We start from the raw sequence: 25,286 nt of genomic DNA, 5'->3' as shown, positions 1-25,286 counted from the left end.
AAATCAATGGCTATATCCATAAATGTTAACAGTTCCTAAAATAAGAATAGGTAAATAAATAACACATTGACCACATGAACATTTGCACAGTCTGTAATGTAATTAAAGTTTAAATGAGAGTTAGTAGACTATCATGTAGGTAGTGCACTTCTGCAGAAAAAGTGATTGAAGTTCAAAGAAGTATACATACACCATATTTATGAAACACAATATAAAACTCAGGCATTATCACAAAAAAAATATATATTTTTCATTTTTATGTCTTGATCTAAATTATACATATTTTTCAGATGAGAAAATCATGGTAATTAAGAACGGGAACCCTCAAATTTTAATTGTACAACCACTAATCAGAGATTTACTAGTGTGTAGAATCTTATTTGTTATTTCTCTAATAGAGCTAGCTATTCTGAATGTGTAGTGAGATCTCTAGTAACTCCAACATCAATGGTATAAGAGAAATTTTGAAATGCAACAAGGTAGACAGACCACTTAATGGAAATATTTAACAGTTTATTTAAGTTCAAACATTTTATGTTTTTTATGTGTGTTATTAATATAAAAAATAGCAACAACAATCCTGTTTGAATTATCCTTTGTGTGTATATATATATATATATATATATATATATATATATATATATATATACAAACTTTGATCGATGTTTATATTGTATATTTATAATAGAATATACGTATAGCTCTTAAAACAAATAATTTCTTTTTTATTTGTTCTTTCTAGTTCTACCTGACAGTAAAATCGATTTTTATGATATTATGAAAGCATGTGATATGTCTTATCCTAATTAAAATCTTGTTCTTATTGGTGGTTACAATGGTAAGATTCACTTACAGATATATATCTTTTATATTTTTATCCTTGTCCCTTTTATTTATTTATTTATTCATTTATTTATATTTTGTTTACCATTGTGCAATCTACTGATCTTCTTTTCTTACCCTTCCCCACTTTATGAGCTTTAGATTTCACATATCAGCAATAACTTTCAACTTTTGCTCTTAAAGAAATGGTTTGTTTTACTTAACATAAAATCTCCAGATTCATCCATTTCCTGGCAAATGTCATAAAGTCATTCTTCTTTATGGCCAATTCATAGTTTATTGTGTACATAAGCAACAGTTTTTTGTCCTGTCATCATTGAATGGACCCATTTCATCATTGAATGGTTGGTTTTATAGCTTAGCTATTGTGAATTGTGCTGCTATAAACATAAATGTGGCTGTGTCAATGTAGTACGCTGATTTTAAGTCCTTTGGGCATATACAGTGCAGTCAAAAAACTGGGTAAAATTGTGGTTCCATTTCTTTAACAATATTCATACAGGTTATTATGTTTCACTTAGACCTCCATACAGCTGGAAAAATTGGAATTCATTTTTTACTGAGGTGAAAATAAAACATACACAAAAATATTATAAGCCATAAAATGGCTAGGATTTATTATCAAATCATCCATCCCAATAAAAAGTTATTTTTTTAATATTTATTTTTTAGTTATCGGTGGACACAACATCTTTGTTTGTATGTGGTGCTAAGGATCGAACCCAGGCCACACGCATGCCAGGCAAGTGAGCTACCTCTTGAGCCACATCCCCAGCCCCTAAAAAGTAAAATTTAAAAACTAAAAGTAAAGAAAGTCTAAGCAAAAGAGAAAAATTAGAAGCTATCAAAGATAAACATAATACAGTAACCAGTATCAATGTTGGTGCTTTTAAAAAGCAAATGAGCCCAGTCTAGTGATGGACAACTGTAGTTCCAGTGACTAAGGAGGATAAGAAAAATGGATCATAAATTCTAAGACAATATTATATATAATATTGTCTTATATATGTTGTATTGAGCAACTTAGTGAGGCACTTAGCAACTCAGCAATTCTCTGTCTCTAAATAAAATATAAAAAATGGACTGAGGATGTGGATTTATTGTTAAGCACCCCTGCATTCAATCTTCAATACAAATTTTAAAAAAGCAGATACAATTAAAAAAGCACTAGCAAATTTGAAAATTAAAAAAATAAAAAATATATCAATTATACAGTGTGTAATTGCAAATATAGGCATATATAATGATTTCTCACTTTATGGAAATACACTCTGGAAAATTTATCCTAAGAGTCTTCTGCAATTTTCCAATTCTCTGAGTGCAATGACAGAATCTAGATGGTATAGACTAGTACATGGCTAAGATATTTGCTAGATCCATGGTTGTACATAAAGTCTACTGCTGACCAAAATACCATGATGCCACATGATTGATGTTATGAAGTAAAATCAATCAGGGTAAACCTCATAATAATATAAATGGTGGAACTACAGAAAACACCGACAACAAAACTCTTAAAACATGCTAGGATATTGGGAAAAGAGTGTGATAATAAAATGCTATTTTATCCCTTCACTCATAAATCATAACAACATATTTTGACACATTAAATGCAGAATATAAGTTATTAATAAATAATACTGAAATGTATAAGAAAGTACAAAGCTCAAAAGTTTATATACAAAATATAGGGTTCATATGGTGGTGTACACCTGAAATATCTACTATTCTGGAGTCTAAGGCATGAAGTTCAAAATTTAAGGCCAACTGAAGTTATTGAGCAAACCCCATCTGGAAATAAAATTTAAAACAGAGCTGAGAATATGCTCAGCATTAAGACACCTTGGTTGAATTCCTAATATCACAAAAGAAAAAAAATATTTTTTTTTCAAAATTATATAATATAACAGACTTAAACTTATGGATTACAAAATATTAATACAAAAAATGTATTCATCAAATGATTACATTAAAAGCTGCAAAACTGACAAGGGAAAAAAACCCTAATTTCCTCACATATAATCAAATGCTTATAAGAAGAACAAATACAACAGATTGCAAAAGAAAAACAAAAAATTCTTGAAGAGTCACAATAAAAAGGATATATCTAAGTGTTCAATAATCATAAAAACTCAAAATCTTTGGAAATTAGATAACATTGAATAAAATCACATCATATAGATGAATTAAATAGTATTGATGAATATGTGGAATAAATGCATTCACAAAAAAAGGAAAATAATAATTAAAGCTTTTATTATCCATTTGTAGAAACTGTTTTGTAATCATATGTATATGATACACCCACACAGTAATCATAGACTAAAATTACAGCAACTGTACATGAGAATACAGCCACATTCTTCCAGAGTTGAAACCAAGGGGCATGGATAAAGAGGAAGAAATAATTATTAAATTTTGTAAAATGTAATTTCTAGGAGCTAGAATATTTGTTGATGTATTATATCCAGTTTGACAAATACAATAAAATACCATGTATATTTTATGCTGATGTCACATGAATTTTGCATTTCATATGCAAGTATGTTTACAAAAGAATATGCAGTATTTGAGAAAATAAAAATACAGAAAAGAACATAAAAGACTCAAATATTCAACATATTTACAAAGGATAAAACTATTATACAAATGATCACTTTTCTCAAGGTGCTCTTTAATAAAAACTGGTCATAACTTTACCATTCTTAGCTTTTTGTTAAAGAAGAAATCAAAGCAAAAACTTCTAAAATTTTCCTGGAAAGTTGAATGTATATAAAATTAGACAAGAACTCTCTCATATATAAGAGCAAATGTACTAGTGATCATTACCTGACACTAATGCATGTTATAATATTACAACAGTGTAGTAATTTTAAGATAAAGAAATCACAATACAGAAAACAACTTAGGGCAATTCATATGTATACAAATATCTTTTTACTGTTAATTATTATAAGTGTATAAATCAAAACATATCAATAAAATATTTAATGCGAGTGAATGCTACAATCCAACCTCAAGGTAGATGTGAGAATAAAAGGCATAGATTACAAAAGCGACTTGTATGCGGAATGAGTGTGACACTGGAATTATACACAAGCATCCACCAAACAGCAGATATAAAGAGAGATAATTTTAAAAAATAAAATAAAAATAAATAAAAGCAGAATATAAGCCTCCCTCCATTTATGGATACACCAAATAAATATATACTCCTGTTTTGAGTCCATCTAAAACTGTAAAGGAATTAGAGGCACACAAATTGGAAAACTGAAAAAAAAATATATCGAGCAAGACATAAGTAGAGGGGCTGTGGATGTGGCTCAAGTGGTAGCACGCTCACCTGGCATGCGTGCAGCCCGGGTTCGATCCTCAGCACCACATACAAACAAAGATTTTGTGTCTGCCGAAAACTAAAAAATAAATATTAAAAACTCTCTCTCTCTCTCTCTCTCTCTCTCTCTCTCTCTCTCTCTCTCTCTCTCTTAAAAAAAAAGACATAAGTAGAATGCACTTGAAGATTTTCCTAATTTGAGCAATATGCAAAATTACTGGAACAAATGCCCAAATCCAGTGTTAATATAAATAAAGGAAGATTGATTTGGGTTTGAAATATATTATTTAACTCTAAATTCCCTGTAGTTTAAATGCTAATTTATCTGTACACACAGAGGAAGGAATGAGATATACATGAGTACATGAGTATTTACTCCAGGAAGGAAAAAAATAAGTGGTTTTCTATGGCCATGCAAGATCCATGGGCTTTATTCCATTAGACCAGAGTGGAAGAGGTGTTAAATCTTAAGGGAACCCCTTAATCCCTGAGAGGGATTTGACAACATTTTCTAAAAATGCAAATAGCTGTTGCTGGCAGTTGAACTTTTATCTAGACAGTACCAAAATATTAACAGAGAAATACAGACCACCACTGAAAGCCCAAGTGGCAGTTTAGCACTTCCTGATCTCTCTCACCCAGCTCACTTTACTAATAATACCAGACCTAACCAATTCTTTCTGTAAGTAATTTGTCCCGATATTAACTTTTTCCATTCAATGGACTACATATGAAACCTCAAAGCATTGAAAACACTGGTAACTCTGCCAGTGCAAATCTCCCTAGAACAAAAAGAAGTGTTTTCACATTGGTGTGCAAACATTGTAATGGGCTAAAATCTCGAATATTAGTGAAGAAAAATGGTTAAATCACAGATCCCTCTTTATTTCTAAAATAGGTGCATATCAATTTTTTTCCAGTGAGCATAAGGCACCCTGGAATCTAAAAAGCTTGCATCAGAATTTTAGTTCACCATCCAATTATAAGATCTTCTGCATGAGCACAGCTGTTAGAATGGCTACTCTCAAAAAGTGGAAAAGTAAATAGTACTCCAATTATATGAATATGGAAGAAACAATGTGCTAGACTACAAAATTAGTGAAGACATTTTAAAAAAATGGAAGTTGAGAGTTCTATAAGTTATTTCTTTGAGAAACTAAGCTCTCTACATTTATACTGCTCTTGAACAAGAAAAGCCCCAAGTACTGGTCTGGACTTATGAGAGGCATTAGATGTTCCAGCTGTGGCAACCTCATATTACATAGTTCTGAAACACAGTTCCAGGAAAATACCAGAGTATGGAATGAGAATGCTCTCATATACATTTCACAAATGAGCATAAAGACACTCTGACAGGTTGTCTGACTTTGGAGACAGAAAGGAAGAGTAGAAACACATGATTTTTCCAAGATCAAGTGATTCTTCTTTACTTTTTAATTATGTAAAATGCTTATAAACAACAACAACAAAAATTTTTGCTTTTGATTTTTTTCTACGGTACTGGGGATTTGAAACAGCAGCATGTTAATTCTGGGGTACATACCCAGCCATGTTTTAAAATTTTGAGACAGGTTTTTCTAATTGTCTAATTAGTCTACCTAAGTTCCTGATGTTTAAGTGGAAATTGCAATCTTACTGACTTAGCCCACTTGAGTCTCTGGAATTAATATGCATGTATCATTGCACCCAGAGAGAAAAAAATACTTTAAAGTCTCATGCAGTTTTTGGTATAACAATTGAAAATACCATGTTCATTTGAAATATAATATGGGTAAAATAACTGATAATACTGCAAAAATGTAACTGATAATATTGGAAAAGGGGGAAGTTGTCATTGAACAGAAAGCTAAAATTTTATATATAAATGCAACTCACAATACTGGGGCATAAATTTAAAATCACACTCAGCAACTGTCTGAAGATAAAAAAAAATTAAAAGTACCAGGTATGTAGCAAAGTGGTACAGTACCTGTGGCTCAATCCACAATACCACAATCTCCAAAAAGAAGGAGAATGAATTCAGGAGGAAAGAAAAACTGAGATACCTATAGAGTATCTCACCCCGCTCCTGGAGGAAAAAACACATGGATTTGTGATTATGATGATCTCCTCACTCCAGAATCCACAACACAATCTGAGAAGATTCGGAAATATTGCCACAAATGTTCTCACATAGAATTTAAGGTAGGGGCTGAAGACATTCTATAGGATACTATAGGACTTCCAGTGTCTACTGTTAATATATGATCCAGTTGACTGGCCAGTGGAAATTCATGGCTGACCTTTCTCAGAAGAAGACACAGGAATGCAGAAACCAAAGATTACACCAGGGATTCTAGCCAACCATTGCCAGTTCCCACCATAGTCAGTGCAGCCAGTTTCAACCAGACTCACCATCCAGTCTCAGGATTTCACTGCACACTCATCATTTACTGTATTTTTAGGAACCACATGTCCTCTCTATAAATCACAAAGTACCTATACAGGAGAAAAAAAATCAGGTTCACTGAACATAAGTGAGGAAGCCTAGAAGTGGATACCCACTCTGGCAGACTTGACACCAGATGGTCAAAACTTGCTTCTCTTTACTGAATATGTGTAGATTGGACAATGCTTATATAAGGAGTCCTGATTGGACACAACTTATGTCTTCATATGCTCAATCTGAACCTAGTGAATTTTTTGAGAGTCAGGATATAACCTCAAATCCAGAAATAAATGATGTCACAATTGTAGGGTCTTGTCTGTACACTTATTTATTTATTCATTTATTTTATTTTGAGGATCTGGGAATTGAAATCCAGATCCTTAGGCTGCATCAAATTTATGGCAAGGTATCCTTGGAGAAGTAAAATCCAGCCAACCCAGAAAAGCATTTGCATTTAAACTTGCATATGAGGCCTTTTGAATGTGTAGATTATATATGTAAATATATTATTTATGGATGGAAATAATACAGTGACAATCCTGTAAAATTTCAGTTAACTTTTCTTGTATGGAAACAGATTGAACATTAAAATTATATGAGGTGGAAAGATAATTATTTTTTTTAGAATTCATATAAAAAGTAAAATTGAATTTTATAGTATAACCCATAATTTCCACTATGTGAAAATTACCATTATGTATTTAAAATATTACTAGTAAAGTATATGTATTTTTGGAACAGCACCCTCAAAACTATGTCAAGACTCCAGAAAATCTCAGTTCACAGAACCATATTTGAGAGTTATGAGTTCAGGAAGATGAAGGACATGATCACTTCTTTTGATTCTACAGGTGAATGATACATTTTTTTTTTTTTTTTTTTTTTTTTACCAATATTTCTCCTGAGATATAAAAAACTAGAGAGAAACTGCCCTGAGTCAGGGCAAGGAGATTTCACCAGAAAGTGTATGGTGTGTGTGTGTGTGTGTGTGTGTTTGTATTATTTATATATATATATATATATATATATATATATATATATATATATATATATATATATATATATATTTCCCCCAGATCCAAAGATTTGAGTCTATTATTTAAATTGACTAATGGAATGTTCTTTATTTTTATGACATGGCCTTAGATCCAATGGCCTGTCTATAACATTTTCTTTTTATTTCTATGATGAAATCCCCTTAAGAAAGTGAGCTTGAAATGAAGATGAATTATGTTGGTGAGGATGTGAGGAAAAAGCCCCACTGTAACAATGTGAAATTTGTGACACCAATCTGGAAAAGAATAAGGAGATTCCTTAGAAAACTTGGAAAGAAACCAAAATTTACCCAGCTACCCAACTCCTCAGTTTAGACCAACAAGAGCTAAAAACCGCATAATACAGAGGCATATCCACATCAATGTTCATAGCAAAACAATTCACAATAGGTAAACTATAGAACCAATCTATATGCTCTTCAATAGATGAATGGATAAAGAAAATACGGTCTATTTACACAGTGGAATAATACTGAGCATTAAAAGAGAATAAAATTATGGAATTGGGAAATAAATGGATGGAATTGGAGAGTATCATGTTAAGGCAAGTAAGCCAATCCTCCTAAACCAAAGACCTAAGGTTTTGTCTGCTAAGTGGATGGTGATCCACAACGAGGGAAGTGGAAGGTAGCATGGAAGAAATGAAGAAACTTTGAATAAGACAAAGGGGAGGGAGGTGATGGGAGATGTTATAGATGGCGGAATGAGATGAAAATCTTGTTATACACAAAGTAGAGTTACATGGGTTTTGTAACTATACTTTCTGTACAACAAGAGAAATAAAAGTTTGTGCTCCATTTGTGTACTATGAAGTGAAATGTATTCTGCTCTATTAGCAAGTTAGAACAAATTAATAAATTAATTGATTTTTAAAAATTCAGGAAAGAGACTTGCATTTCCCTAGATCTATATATAAACATATATGAGGAGATATATATATATATATATATATATATATATATATATATATATATATATAATGAACATATTTAGTGTATATAATTTATGAACAATTTTTTTCATATTTCTATCATTTTTTTTAAAGAAATGACAACAGAAGCATTACAATTCTTATTTCTTGTATAGAACACAATTTTTCATATCTCTGGTTGTATATAAAGTATGGTGATACAAATTTGTGTCTTCGTACATGTACTTTTGATTATGGTCTCTATCACCTTCCACCATTCTTGCAAATCCCATGTCCCCTTTCTTTTCATCCCACCCCTCTTCTTTATTGAGAATCCATCTATTTATCTCATGCTCCCCCTCCCTACCCCATTATGAGTCAGCCTCCTTATATTTGGCAATTTTTTTTTGAATTGGCTAACATCACTTAGCATTATCTTCTCCAATGCCATCCATTTACCTGCAAATGCCAGATATGATTATATACCTAGAAGACTCAAAAGCTCCACCAGAAAACTTCTAGATCTAGTAAATAAATTTAGCAAAGTAGCAGGATATAAAATCAACATCCATAAATCAAAGGCATTTCTGTATATCAGCGAAAAATCTTCTGAGAAAGAAATGAAGAAAACTATCCTATTTACAATAACTTCAAAAAAAAGATACTTGGGGATCAACTTAATGAAAGAGGTAAAGGGTCTATACAAGAAAAACTACAGAAACCTAAAGAAAAAAAAATCAAAAAAGACCTTAAAAGATGGAAAGATCTACTTTGCTCATCTATAGGCACAATTAATATTATCAAAATGACAGTACTACCAAAGCACTATACAGATTTACTGCAATTCTGATCCAAATCATAATGGCATTCCATATAGATATAGAAAAAGCAACAATGAAATTTATCTGGAAAAATAAGAGACCAAGAATAGCTAAAGTAACCCTTAGCAGAAAGAGTGAAGCAGGTGGCATCACTATACCAGACCTTAAACCATACTACAGAGCAATGGTAACAAAAACAGCATTGCATTTGAAAAAAAAAAAAATACAGCAGACGAATGGTAAAGAATAGAGGTCACAGAGACTAACCCACAAAATTATAATTATTATATATTAGACAAAGGTGTCAAAACATGCACTGGAGAAAAGATAGCCTCTTCAACAAACCACCATCTCTCACCATGCACAAAACTCCAATTGTATCAAGAACCTAGGAATTAACCCAGATACTCTTTGTCTAATGGAATAAAATACAGGCTCTAATCTTCATCATGTGGGAATTAGACCCCAATTTCTTCAATAAGACACTGATAGCCCAAGAATTAAAACAAATAATCAATAAATGGGATAGAATCAAACTAAAAAGTTTATTCTCAGCAAAAGAAACAATCTGTGAGGTGAAGACAAAGCCTACATTTTAGGAGGAATATTTTACCACTCACATATCAGATAGAGCACTAATCTCTAGGTTACATAAAGAACTCAAAAGACTAAGAAAATAATACTAATAGTGATGATGATGATGATGATGATGATGATGATGATGATGATAATAATAATAATAACCCAATCAAGAAATGGGCCAAGGATCTGAACAGAGAGTTTTTAGAAGAGAATATACAATTAATCAACATTTTTTTTTATATATGATTGGTTATGGTCCTCCCTTTTCAGTACCAAGAACACTTCTGGTTCAGTTTCTAATGAAGGGAAACACGAGCAAGAATTATTCTCAGTTCTTATAAATTATCAAATATAATTATCTATGTCATTTTCTAAACATAGCTGGACATGGGAAATATAGGTTTAGAGCAGAGAACATTTTTATTAGAAACACAGTGTAAGAGAAAGAAAAAAAGAACATAATTATTTGTACCACATTGAACCACAAGAGAAATGGAACCTGGAATTCAGAAAAGAAAGATTCAAACTTTTATACTTTGGAATGTGGATGACATGGATGCCTAAAGTGAAAAGGTTATTACAAGCTTTTGAAAGAAAATTTATGTGAGTGGCAGATAATGGTTAACCAAATAGAATCTGCACAGTGTATTCCAGGGGCTTTGTCAGCTGTGCACTACAGAACATACAGGTAATTCATAGCCTCATGAAGAGCATTATTCATCTGTGCCCTCTAAAATTATTCCCATAGTACAGATGAAAAAACATGGGTATCTGGATACTAAATGGCAATTCAGCAGCCCACAGAAAACTACCCAGAGACAGAACTGTATGAAATTTCTTCAAAGACCATCAATGTATTGTCAGCTCCTGACACAGGGATGTCAGTCTGGGGAAATATTATTTTCTCTCCATTTTGAAGAGAGTGCATTGAAAATATATTTCAGGGGCAACATAAATACATTTTTTCTTTCATATTAAGAAACTCTTCAGAAACAGAGCTCACAGGACAGATTTCTTAGAAGGGTAAATGTCTCGAGATTACAAAAAAAAAAAAAAAAAAAAAAAAAAAAAAAAAAAAAAAAAAAAAACCATCAGTGGCCCTGAGTGACTCAGCTCAGTAAGGAAATGAATCTAAAAGGCTTATAAGAAACTGAAAAGCAAAAAAGTAACTATTTCTAAAAATAAATATGTTCATTAGTTGCTATCTCCACAACATGTCATTAGATAAACAACAAATTATGGATGGATATTTATAGGATTGGCCAAATTTATTCCATATGATTTTATATTAAATTTCAAAGTCCAGATAATAGAATTCATGATTCACTGCCAAAAATATTACAGAAAAAAAAATTTTAAGGAGTCATTTAACAATTTTATTACCATATGATTTTAAAGAAATTTATTCATTTTCCTGCAGCCATAGTGTAGATAAATTTCTTATTTATTTTTCCTGTAGTAATTAACAAAGATAAGCCCTAGAATCCACTTTAAATAATCTACCCTTACAATTATACAAGAAACCTATAATAAATGAGTAAAAAAAAAAGTCAATTTTAAAAAAATAATTTAAATGTTTTTATTGATTTGAAATCAATCTCTAGCTGCATTTTTTGATCCTTTTCTCATCTTTTAAGGCAAAAATATATAAAAGACAGAAGTTTGAACTTCAAATTTATACATGAGATATGTTTATTAAGTATAAAAATTCAAAATCTTTAGAAATTTAAGAAACAAAAAATAAAAACCCATCATGAGAAAAATTAAGTAATATTGATGAACATTTAAAATAAATTAATAATCATTAACTCAAAAGGAGTTTAAATTAGTATCTATTTGTGGAAACTATTTTGCTATTGAATATACATGATACTCCCCATCACAGAGACTTACTGAAATTAGAGCATATGTGATCATGATAACATGTAAGTATGCAATGGTACTCATCCAAACACTTGGAGCCCAAGGGCATGGCTCAATACAATATACATCTTGGAAGAGACAAATAATAATCTGTAGGAAAAATGGTCACTGGGGCCACTAACATTTCATAATATATCCAGTTTAAAAAAGAGCATAAAACACTATGTATAAATTTTACATAGGTGCCTTATGCAAGTGGTATTTCACATGTGTACATTTTTAGAAACAAAATATGTAGAACTTATGAGAAAATAAGAGTCACAAAAAGCACATAAAAGACTGAATTTTACATCCCATGTAAATATTGAAACTCACCATTACCAAGGTGATAATTTTCCCCCAAATTAACCGACAATATATCTCACCAAAACTTCTATGTACAAATATGAATATATCACAGTGAAGTCTACTTTTATGTGTATTCTATAAAGCAATAATTCAAAAAACTTTATATAAATATACGATAGAAGAAAATAGGAGAATAGAGAAAGGGGAACTACTGGATACTGAAGGGGAGCAAATTATATTTCATGTTTTATTGTTATGTCAAAATAAACCTGACTATTAAATGCAAGAATAATGCAATAATAAAAAAAAATCATCAAGCTTTACTTTAAATGAAGAAACCAAAGCATAAATTTTTAAAATTCATCTACAAAGTTATATGTAACTTTAGCCAAAAACCTTTTCAATTATAAGAGCAAAAAAGAACTTATCATGGCCTACTATTCATATATATTGTGAAATTATAATATTGCAATAATAAAAAATCACAATATAAATAAGATCCCCATATGAATACATATGTATGTAAAAACAGTATGCTTTATTGCAATAGCAAATTCTAGATAAATCAAACCATAACAAAAATGATCTCAGCAACTTAGCTAGGGCCTTTCTCAAAATAAATTTAAACCTGTTAGGGCTGTTTACTGATGAAGAGTCCTTGCTTCCCCAATGCTGAAGTATAACACCAGAGAAGTGCACAAAGGCACGTTTAGAGTGGAAAGTAGAAGCTTTATTAAAGGACAGTAGAAAAGACTTCTCCCCAGAAGAAAAAGGGGACCAAAGAGGTAAAATCCATGAAAGGGATTTTTTTTAAACTAAGGTCTTTTTAGCTTTTTTATAGCTAAGGTCTTCCTTCAACTATCCCACATTCCTGTCACATTCCTGTCCTTTGTTCTCTTATCTTGCAGTGTTGGAATGTAGGTGGGAAGTCCCAAAGTGTGGAGGACAGGTGGGCTAAAGGAGTAATTTGGGCTGGAAGGGCTTTTGGATTAGCATCTCCATGTTAGCTGTGAGCTGCTTCATTAAAATTTCCTAGGGATGGGCTCAGGGCCTTGGGGACATTTTCAATTCCTGCTATCCTGGACTCCATTCTCAATACGGTATTCATTATTGATTTTACTGGATATTAGACCCAATTTGCCTAACTACACTAACTACCTATCTATAAATCTGGGTTCACTACCAAGGATATGGCTAAGTAGTACAGTATCCCTGAGTTCACCTAACTTTAACAAAATAATAATAATGAACAAATTAAAAATAAAAGAACATCAAAATGAAAATTAGCTAGCTCAAAAGGAAATTAGGTACCCCAAAATGACAGCTCCTCTCCTGCAGGAAAATGGAACTTGGAGATTTAATTTTGATAATTATTCCACCTGTCAATCTCCAGCATCTGATAAGACACTGGGCTGCAGGAACACACCTGCCACATAGTATTTTATGCAGATTCTGAGGATGCCCTTTGAGCATAAGGAAGGCAGCAGAGTCTCTGCCACTGACATGTTCCCCATCTGGTTGGCCAGTAGGACTGAGGAAATAGTGGCCCAGTGGAGGAGTTAAGCCTGAAGACTCCAGAGACTGCCCAGAGTCCCAATCTGCTAGCTCCTGCTTTCAACACAGCCAGTCTTGTTGTTCCAATAGACTTTCTCCACCAGCCTCCCTTGCTAGGCCAATGCACACTCACCATTTCCTGGTTCTCAGAAGTAGGGCTACTTGGGATCCTCAGTTTCTGCAAAGCAGAACAACATGTGACTCTGAAGTGTGAGACTACAGATGGCAAAAATGGAGGACTCAGGAGATAAGAAGTGAAAAGCCCACCCTCCCTGATGACACAGGACAATTTTGGACAATTCCCACAAAATGCTCTTGATTGGAAAGGGCTTCAGATCATGAACATTGAACATTGAATCTGAGAGAAGTGAACAATTTTTTGAGTGACAGGGAATATTATCCAATCCAGGCTAGAATCTCAGGTCTTTGAGTGCTTTTTTTTTTTAATCTGAGAAATGTACCCCAGAGTCTCAGGCTGCTGTTATTTTAAGGCAAGTTTGTTTCCCATAAGTGGGAACTAACCCAACCAACAGAACATTTTCATTTAAACTTACAAATGTAAGGGTAAAATAAATTGAAGTTAAAGCATAAAAGTTAAAGGGTAAAAGACCAGGTGTTGTAAAAGTTTCTAAGCTGCAAGGAAGGTCTGAGTTAAAATGTAAAGGAGGTATTGTTAGGTTTCTATGCTACCTGCAAAACCCGAAATTTCTGTAGCTGTTAAGACAATGCTTAGAACTGCCCAGTAAATATTTCCCCTGACTATTTGGTTGTATAGGGCTCTGTGTGGTCGCACATAGGCATTGCAGGGCCTGGACCAGTCAGTTTAAATGTAACCCCCTCCTTAGGAATGACCTATCACTCCAGCCTGACCTGTTCCCGCCAATGAATGAACCAATCATGTTTAGGAGTTGTTGTTCAATTTTCCCGCGCCTAATGATGATTTGTTCTGATGTATACAAAGCCCTCCGCCCTCCCCAAAAAGTGTACTTAAGCAGTGCTCAGCCCCTGCTCGGGGCTCTGGCTGCTTTCCCTTCTTGAGTGGGCACGGAGCCGCAGCATGCTGGTTCAATAAATCCCCCTTCTGCCAATTGCATGAGTTGTCACTTGGTGGTCTCTTTCTCCGGCGTTTCGCGGGACCCTTACACATATAAAGTAATTTGAGTTTATGGATTTTATATGCTTGTATATTATTCAGGATTTAATATAAAATAATGACAATAATTATCAAATTTTATATATTTATTTTTTTGATCTCTGTTCTTTTTAGGTGACAGGTTGAACTTTGAACTGGGAAGAAAACCCCTAAAGAAAAAGTGCCCAATAAAAACAACACATAAGGGACTGGGATTGTGGCTGAGCAGCAGAGTGCTCACCTCCCATGTGCAAGATCCTGGGTTCGATCCTCAGTACTACATAAAAATAAATAAGTGAAATAAAGGTATTGTGTCCAGCTACAGCTAAAAACAAACATAAAAATACATAAGGTAAAGGTTAGAAACCAGCCTCTACCTCAGAGCAAAGATTGTCCAAAGAAGAGTGCATGACTCTTATCCTTGGAAAGACACACCCAAGCACTCCTAGGCTCATACCCACCAGGCTGAGTTGTTTATCTACAAATAACAGGAAAGATCTGCTGTGCCTGGTGTCCCTGACTCAGTCAGGCTAGGTGAGGATCCATAGCAACCCCCTGGCAGCCACCAATCAGCATGAGAAGGGAAAATTCCTGGGATTCCAAATGACACTTCCAGTAGTTTATGGTGGTTGATAACATTTTGGGAAACCATATAGTGCAGAATATACTCCCCTCATGGCCTAAGCCAATCTGTTCAAATGAATCCCCATCTTGTACTAACCAATCATGCTTACCCAACTTGTTCCCACCAGTGAATGTGCTAATCATATTTTAGAGTTGTTTATGATTTTCCCAAGGTGTGTGATGATTTGCTAAGAGATGCTATGATGTATGTGGGGTACCTGCCTTCCCCAAATAGTTATAAATCTGCTGAAAACCCCAGGCTCAGGTCCTCTAAACCACCAGTTGCTGTGTGTGTGGAGGACTGACCTAGATTGCAATAAAAACCTCTTTGGTTCTTACATTGATCTTGGTCTCTGGGGAACAATCTCTCCTGAAACCCATGGGAAAAGAATTCAGCACTCCAGTTCTCTAGGACTGTAGGTTTATAGCACAAAAAGTTACAAAAGGGGGGTGACTTGAGAACTTACACAAACAACAGGATTTTCACAAGCATAATACAAAGACACTTAGTAGGTTTATGGTCTTAATTGTTTAGCACTTAGGGAGCAAATTTAGATCACAACATCAGAATTTATGATGCACCACTAAAGTTTCAGAGTGAGTTGTTATTTGGTCAGAGAAAGCCAGAATTTATGAGTCATCACTAAAGTTTCAGGGAGAGTTGTTATCTCATCAAGGAAAACCAGACATGGGTGAGTTCAAGGCATTGGTAGGGATTTCAAGCAAGTTTACAAATCACAGAAATTTATAATGAAGCAGAAATTAACTTTTCATGCCTTTATGATGAGATGGCTCCAAATCTTAAAAGGAAATTAGGCTGGATTTTTTACTTGCTATGGCTATAGCTTTTAAAATATATGTTGCATACTTTAGCAAGTATGAGAATTAAATTATTAATATTAATTACTACTGATTTTTAGAAGACTGAATAAAATAGGAAATTAGATATTTGTTATTAAATCCATAAAAATTTTGATTAATATATTGATAATATAAACGTGGAAAATTTTGACAATGATAAAAAGAAATTTAATATAAGGGATTCAATATTATAAGTCCCTCATGATCAGTGTGTCAGTCCTTCAATAATGTTTTTTTCATTTTTTTAGGTCATTTTGAATTACACTTCTGCAAATGTTTGTTAAGTATACAAATTTAAGATTTTGTATTTTGTAAAGTAGAAAAATGGCAGATTTGAGCTCCTGTCAGGATTTTAAAACTTATAAGACATGTAGGGCATCTTAGCAATTTTTTTTTTTTCATATTTGCACACAGTCCAATTCTAGAGAAGAATGAGTTGGAGACATAGTCTACTGTTCTGAGCAAAAGAGAAATTGCCTTAGGATATTTCTAAAGCTTTTAACTTTTCTAACATTTCAGTATTTTTTGTGATTTGAAAAAAAATATTTATTTTAAGAAATGAATTGTTTGAAATTAATTATTTATCTTTCCTGCATTATTTTTCACTTTCATTGATTTTTTTAGAAGAACTAACGGAACAGAATTCCAAAAGTGTTCCATGTAAATTTAAAGGTATGTTTCTAATAATCAAGATAAATAGCAGAAGCAAAACATCATCTAGTTTGGTGGTTCTGCCTCAAACTAGATAGTTACTTATTTATTTCTGCTATTATTCACTAGGTTCCTAAGGTTGCAGAAATCACCAACCAACACAGAGAAATGTCTTTTTAGTTTGTTTCTCACAACCAATTCAAGCCAAAATACATTAGTATCACAGTAGTTTCATACCAAAGTGTGTTTCTAAATAATAAAAATATGTAATCATAAACATATAAATAAATATAAAATAAAATATAATATTAGATAGATTTTTTTCCTGGATAATCATTTTGTATATATTTCCCTTTAGACACAGTTCTGGGAACAAAGTGTCACAAATAAGACATAAATCCTACATTGCTACACAGAGTAATTAAAGCACATACTAAGAGCTTGGTATAAAACTTGGCATAGAGACATAAATAAATAGAGAACATTATAGATAATTATACCTAAGTGCTAAGCAGCAAATTCATAGTCTTTAAGTATATGAAGAGACAAGTTATCATAGCAAATTTTATAACTCAGTTGCTGCTAATATAGAGAGATAGAGATATTTATTAAGAGATGGTTTTATGCAGATTTCTGGTTTAAAAAGGGAAAGATCAGATAATGCAGGTGATTTAAACATGAGCAATAATATTTTTCTGCATTCAGTACCTTTTTTGTAGATATATGAATTATAATTAATTCCAACCAGTAAAATGTAGAAATAGTGTAAAGATTATTCACTAGGAGTAAAATTACTTAAAAAGAGAACCAAAACTTCCATTCCTGTCCAAATGTTTATTCCTGACAAAAAGACTGCTTTTTTGAACCATTTTTCTGTAGATATGATTTTTTGTAATAAATATTTTGGTGATTTTTTCACATATCACTTAATATATTTATGCTTCACATTTTCTCTTTTGTCCTATTTTAATAACTATATAGTGAAAGAAAAAATTTCTAAATCCTAAACTCCCTTGATATTTGAGATATCTTTTAATTTTTAAGCTTATATCATTTCTATAATGAATACTGTGCTTTCAGTAAAGAATGACTATTTGTATGCACCTGGCTCATTTACAGGAGTTATGTTGTGTTCTTTGGTTTTATTTACAGTGAAGTTTAAAAAAAAAAGGTTAATGTTAAACCAAAACACAAAGAAAAGACCACCAACTCAAATTTTAAATCAAATTAAATCAAGATAGTATTGTGTGCACAAAAACTGGCCAGGACTGTCTCTTACAAGATTCTATGCTAGAGATCATCCCCCTGATATTCAGAAAAAGTTTTTACAGCACAAAAGTTACAAAGGAGGTGGGTGTCTAAGGTATGTACAGGTAACAAGATTTTGACAATCATAGTACAAAGGCAAATAGCAGGTTAAGGATCTACATGGCTAACATTTCAAGGTAGAAAATAAATTCAGCTCCAGACTTTAGAATTCATGAGCTGCCACTGAGATTTAGAGAGAATTGTTATTTGGTCAGTGGGAGCCAGAATTTATGAGGCACCGGTAAGGTTTTATAGAGGGTTGTTATCTGGTAAGGGATAGCCAGGCATAGGTGAATTCAAAACACAGGTAGAAATTGCAAGCAAGTTTAAAATATCAAAATATTGTCAGGCCAAAGAGAAATTTTAGTTTTCTTGCACAAAACAGAAATAAACTTTTTACCTCTAAAAGCTCTATGAGAAGATTTTATTTTTTTTGTATTTTCTCCTATCTAATGGCTTCTGGCATTCCTTTGTTTGTAACCATAAATGCTTCTCTTCTGTTTTTATGGGGCTTCCAAAAAAAATATAGATAAGCCCTTCTCATAGGGAAGATGTTTCTAATATAGCAAGTAACTACTCTTTAACCCACAGGGTCTGACAACCATATTATAGGATATGAAAGACCCTCCAATATGCTTGTTCTTCCAACTATTGTTTGCAAAGATTGACAAAAGTCAATTCATTGCACAGAATGAGTGAGGTGAGTCTCTGCTCTGCAGTCCAAAACAGGAGGTAAAAGGGCCCCCAAAGTGAGTTTAAGACATGACCTACCTGACATAATCCTAAAAACAAAAGAAAACATAAATTCAGAGAGTACCATACCCACATAATCTCATTTGACAGAATCAAATTCATAAGAGGAACAGAGGACATAGGCAAATCTAAAGGGATTTGACTATATTTTCTTTTTCTAAATTGCTATTAATGTCTCTCACAATTATAGAGTTCTGGATCTCCTCAGTTACTACTTTATCATTACCTTCAACCTACAATGCATGAGGCACACTGAATTTACCCTCATAATCATGTACTTATCACTTATTTTTTTTCTATAGAAATGCATATGTATATGAATATATTTTTCAAACATTTCCAAGATTCTACCATGAAAATTTCTGTGATATCACTTCTCTGAAATGCATTTTCATTTTTCATGTCAGTTCATCTAAGGATTCCATATCATGTCTTGGAAAAGATAAGACAACTCTAAGGCCGTTCTTATTTGACTATGTATAAACTATAATTAAAGGTCCACCTCACTACCTCCATAAAACTTAAGTCTCATTCACCTTTCTCATTCATAGTGCTTTATTTTTTAAGTAGGTAGCAGAAATTTTATTTTGAAGAAAGGTAAGTGATTTAAAGCCATTCAGTGTACTTTAGAGGATCTCAAAAACCTATCGTTGTGGTTCTTAAACAACCTTACCACTGAAAGATCTGGATTACACTCCAGGTTGGACACTGATACTATGCTTCCATGGGAAATGGTTTCTTGGTTGTGAATATTGTCTTTCCCTTTCCCCTATAGTCTTGGAAATGTGTAGATTGTGTGAAATTTTAGAATCACTATTTTCAACACAGTTAGCATGGACCCATTTGATAAAAGAAGACATCTATATTCTGAAAAAAAAAAAGACCATTCACCAAACCCTAAAGAAGTGATAAAATAATATCTGGAAAAAATAACAGTCATCCATTAGATTATTTTTAAAAAATACTAAGAATAATTTTAGTTAGTAATACATTACTGTACTAGAAAAAGTGATATAAATGCAATTTTAATTTTTAAAGTTGTTTCTGATTACTACAAAGAGAGTATAAAAAGCTGGGTACATGCGCTAGAGTTGTGTCTGAGTTGTAGACTACTTTGCTAGAATGTGCAAAGCACTGAGTTTGATTCTCAGAAAAACATATAAAGAGTTTTTTTTTGTTTGTTTTATTTTTTAAATACAAGATAGTGGAATGCATCGCAATTCTTATTACACATATAGAACAATTTTTCATACCTCTGTTTGTATATAAACTATGTTCATATCAATTCCTGTCTTCATATATGTACTTTATCTTTTTTAAAGAGAGAGAGAGAGAGAAAATTTAATATTTTTTTCTTTTTTAGTGTTCGGCGGACACAACATCTTTGTTTGTATGTGGTGCTGAGGATCGAACCCCGGCCGCACGCATGCCAGGTGAGTGCACTACCACATAAGCCACATCCCCATCCCCATATATGTACTTTAGATAATAATGTCTATCACATTCCACAATCCTTGCTAATCTTTACACAACACTCCTACACTGGCTACTTCACATAAAATTGCCTCAGGGATTTAATGCATTAATCAAATAGATTTTATTCAGCTTATGCAGTGCTGTTGGAATGGCTATTATAAAAATCTAAAATTGTCATGTATGGTGGCATATGCCTGAAATTCCTAGAATCTATGGAAAATGACACAGGAAAATTGTTAGTACAAAGACAGCCTCAGTAACATAATAAGACTACAATCAACTTAATGAGAGCCTGTCTCAAAATATAACATGAAAAAGAATGTGGATGTATCTCAGTGGTATGCACATCTGGGTTCAATACTCAGCACCAAACCATACAAAACCAAGCAAATATCTCATAATTAATAGGGATTCCAGGGTACACAAATATGTAAAAATGTTGGTGACAATATAAATTTAATAAATATATTTTTATAAAAGTGTTAAGGTTCTTTAAAGCCCAAAATAAAAATGCCACATAATCCACTAGTAATAATTTGGGGGTAGCAGTGCAAAATCGTACATGCTTGTACTCCCAGTAGCTTAGGAGAATAAGAGGTAGAAAACTAGGGATTCATTCTCAAGTTAAAGTCCAGCCTCAAGAACTTGGCAAGGTCCTAAGAAAATCAGTAAAAACCTCCCTCAAAAATAAATAAATAAATAAAAGTGTTGGAGACTGGGTATGTAGCACACTGGTAAAGTGCCCTGGGGTTAATCTCCAGTATTTAAATAAATAAAAGATATAAATAATAATTCTCGGTAAAAAAAAAAAAAATGCCATAAAATCTAGTAATAATAACTCTGGGTATATATGTAAAAAAATGAAATCCTTTTGCTAAATGTATTGCCACATATCTATTTTTATTGTACCTTTATTCACAGTATCTAATAAAAGAAAACAAATAAAGTATCTTTTAGATAGAAAGTATATCAGAAAATGTCTTCCCGCTGCAAAGCATCCAATTAGTCCATCCCTTCAAAAGCTACACACTTAAAATTCAAACTGGTCCCTAGAAGGCAAGACTCAGAGAGTGGTGTTTTATAAATACTCCAAAAAATTTGGAATCTCTGGGAACCTTGTTTCAGATATTCTAAAACTCAGAACTAGGTCCTATGGGAGGTCAGAATGAGAACACAGGACATAATAAATTCTCTAATGGAGAATCTAAACTCAGACACTGACATAACCAAAAGCAGTGTTGGAGATAAAAAACAGATTCTGTTTCACTGATTTCTGGGTTATGTATTGATATCAAATATATATTAGAAAAAAAGTTAAGGCTACTGGTTAAAATCTACATAAAACAGTTATTATAAATGTATCAGGGGCTGGGTGTGTTGGTTCAAGCCTGTAATCCCAGTTGCTGAAGAGGCTGAGGAAGAATTATCAAAATTTCAAAGCTAGCCTTAGCAGAATCGAGGTGCTAAGAAACTCAGTGAGATCCTGTCTCTAAAAAAAAAAAAAAAAAAAAAAAAAAAAATCCTGGGGATTTGTCTTAGTAGTCAAGTGTTCCTGAGTTCAATCTCCAATATCCCCCATAAAAAATGTACCAGGGGGCTGGGGCTTAGTGGAGCTCACTTGTCTGGCACATGTGAGGCACTGGAATCAATTCTCAGCTCCACATATAAGTAAATAAAATAGAAGGTCTATCAACAACTTTATATATATAGTACCAAGATATTGACATGGACTTTGATCTAATTTGTGTGTACTTTAGCCCTTAAGATTGATGTTGGTTGGGGCTGGGGATGTGGCTCAAGCGGTGGTGGGCTCGCGTGGCATGCATGCAGCCCAGATTCAATCCTCAGCACCACATACAAACAAAGATGTTGTGTCTGCCGAAAAATTAAAAAATAAATATTAAAAAAAATTCTCTCTCTCTCCCTCTCTCTCTCTCTGTCACACACACTCTCTCTTAAAAAAAAAAAAAAAAAGATTGAAGTTGGCCAGGCATGGTGATGCATTCCTGTAATATCATCTGTTTATAAGACTGAGACATAAGGATCATGAATTCAAAACCAGTCTCATCAATGGTGAGGGACTAAGCAACTCAGTGAAACCCTGTCTCTAAATAAAATACAAAATAGGGGTAGGGATGTGGCTCAGTGATAGAGTGTCTCTGACTTCAATCCCTGGTCTCCCACCCCCCAAAAATGGGGCTGAGTAAATAGCTCAGCTTGTAGAGTGCTTGCCTTCTAAGCATGAGGCCCTGGGGTCAATCCCCAGTACAGAGAGAGAGAGAGAGAGAGAGAGAGAGAGAGAGAGAGAGAGACTGAAATTGCATGTAATTTAAATTCAAGTTAGTCCCACTTTTATTTTTTCCTGCCACACCAGAATAAAAGGGTTTCTTGAAATATTTGGAATGTTTCTGTGGGTTATTTATTTATTTATTTTTATTTACTTATTTTTATGTGGTGCTGAGATCGAACCCAAGACCTTGCACGTGCTAGGTGTGTGCTTTATCACTGAGCCACAACCCCATATTGTCTGACCATAAATAAATAAACAAATTAATAAATACATAAACCCTCAATTGATGACCCATTACAGTTTTTAAAAATCCTAAATTGGGACACATAAACCTCATTTAGGAGAGATTCATTCTTTTTAATGTCACCTAATTTTATTCTGCTTTCTTCTCATGAGAAAATCTCAGAATTATAAATTAAAATCTTTTTAAAATGTCCTCCAGTTCTTGAAGAAAAACATTATAAATGATGCATACCTTTGAAATAAAACATGGGAAAATAATGATCCATAATGCTGAAAGTGGATTTTTGAGATGAACCAAAATTTCTCAGTTTGCCAATTGAATCTGGGTGCTTGTCTCATAAATTTTGAAGAAAAAAAATCTATTTAAGCAAGAAGAAATAGAATGCCCACCATGTGGTATGAGGAATGATACCAGAAAAAAAAACAAAAAACTCATTTTTCTGTACCATCTTAGAAGTTTACAGATAGTTTTGGGCAGAACATGGGGCATAATGCATTTAGAATAGGCTTTGGAAAAGGCATCCTGACTACCATATGGGTTCACTTTCATTCTTTCTGTGACCCATCCTTTTTTCTTCAAATTCAATCAGGAATCACCCCTGGGACAAAGGACTTTGTTGAAGGCTTCAAGGCCTTTTACATTTGAAATACGCCTTAATGGTGCTCATTAACATCTTTCAGTTAGCCACCAGGTGTGTTTGAGTGAGGCCCATTATCCACATTACATGGTCATTATACTATCTATTCTATTTTATACTTATTCCCTGTGAAAAGAGAACCCTAGATTTGCATATGTGAACAGAGAACTAGAAAACTAGGGGTTTATTCTGAGACCTATGGAGAGCTAAACTGAAGTTCTGGATTTCAGATTTTTGTTTTGGATTTGAGATACTGCTTTTGCTACATTTAAAAATCTCAGGACTCATGAAGAGAATGAGTTAAAAGCCACTATCATCAAATTTGTGAGGCCCTAAGAAATTCAAAGGGACCCTGTCTCTAAATAAAAATATTAAAAAAAGGGGTGGGAATGTGAATCAGTGGATGAACACCTCTGGGTTGAATTTCTGGTACCAAAAAAAAAAAAAAAAAAAAAACAACAATACACACACAAATAATAATAATAATAATAATAATAATAATAATAATAATAATAAATAAACAAACAAACCCTGATGAGTGACAAGCCCTAAAATTAACAGCTTCTCTCATGCATAAATACAATAAATGGATTTGGAGTTCTCTCTTGATAATTATCTCAGTCTTCACCATGCAATCTGGAGACATGCTGGACTCATGGCACATGGAATCCCACAAAGGGCTTTAGAAAGAAGCTGAAAACACCATACAATTATGGAACAAAATGCCCAGGTTTTCAACTGCTGATCTAAGCCTCACTAGACTAGTCAGAGGGAGGTGAAGGCTAAGATACCACAGAGAGACCCTCTGGCCACAAGACTCTGGAGAGAACCAGGAGGAGTCCCTAACCATGACTGCCAGTTTCCACCATTGCCACTCCTGTCAGCTTTAAGCCACCTTCCTAAGCAGTCTCAATATAACAAGGCACACTTACCATCTCCTGGCTCTCAAGGTTCTCAGCGTTCTCCCTGTGGTTTTTCTTCAGATTCTGCATAGCACAGACACCTGGGCTCTGGATCCAGGACAGAAGCTACAAAAAGATTGAAAAAATGGCGGGTTCCAGACACCAAGGGAACAGAGGATTGTGGAAGCCCTCCCCCTCATCACTGGCTGGCTGACGATTGGACAGTTCTCACCTAAGTGACTGATTGGTCAAGGCTTCAGGCACTGCCTCCAACCTGAGCCAAGTGGGCACAGAATCAAAGTCTAAATGACAGGCTGCTCCATTGTCATTGTTAACCGACTACAGATCAGGGCTGAGAATATAGCTTAGTCAGTAGAGTGCTTGTTTTGCTTATATAAGGCCATGGATTCAATCCCCTGCACTACACACATACACTCCCACCAAAAAAATACATTAAGCAACGGACTTTGGGGACTAGGTTTATGGATCAGTTGTAGAGAACATGCCTAGCATGCATGAGGTACTTGGTTGAACACGAAGCACCGTATTAAAAAGCCACCCAAGAGGGAGATGTCGTTCAAGCTGTAGCACACTCGCCTGGCATGCAGGCGGCCCAGGTCCAATCCTCAGCACCACATACAAACAAAGAAGTTGTGTCCGCCAAAAACTA

This window comes from Marmota flaviventris, unplaced genomic scaffold (genome assembly GCF_047511675.1).
Source record: "Marmota flaviventris isolate mMarFla1 unplaced genomic scaffold, mMarFla1.hap1 Scaffold_49, whole genome shotgun sequence".
Taxonomy (NCBI): Eukaryota; Metazoa; Chordata; class Mammalia; order Rodentia; family Sciuridae; genus Marmota; species Marmota flaviventris.
This window is presented reverse-complemented; position numbering follows the sequence as displayed.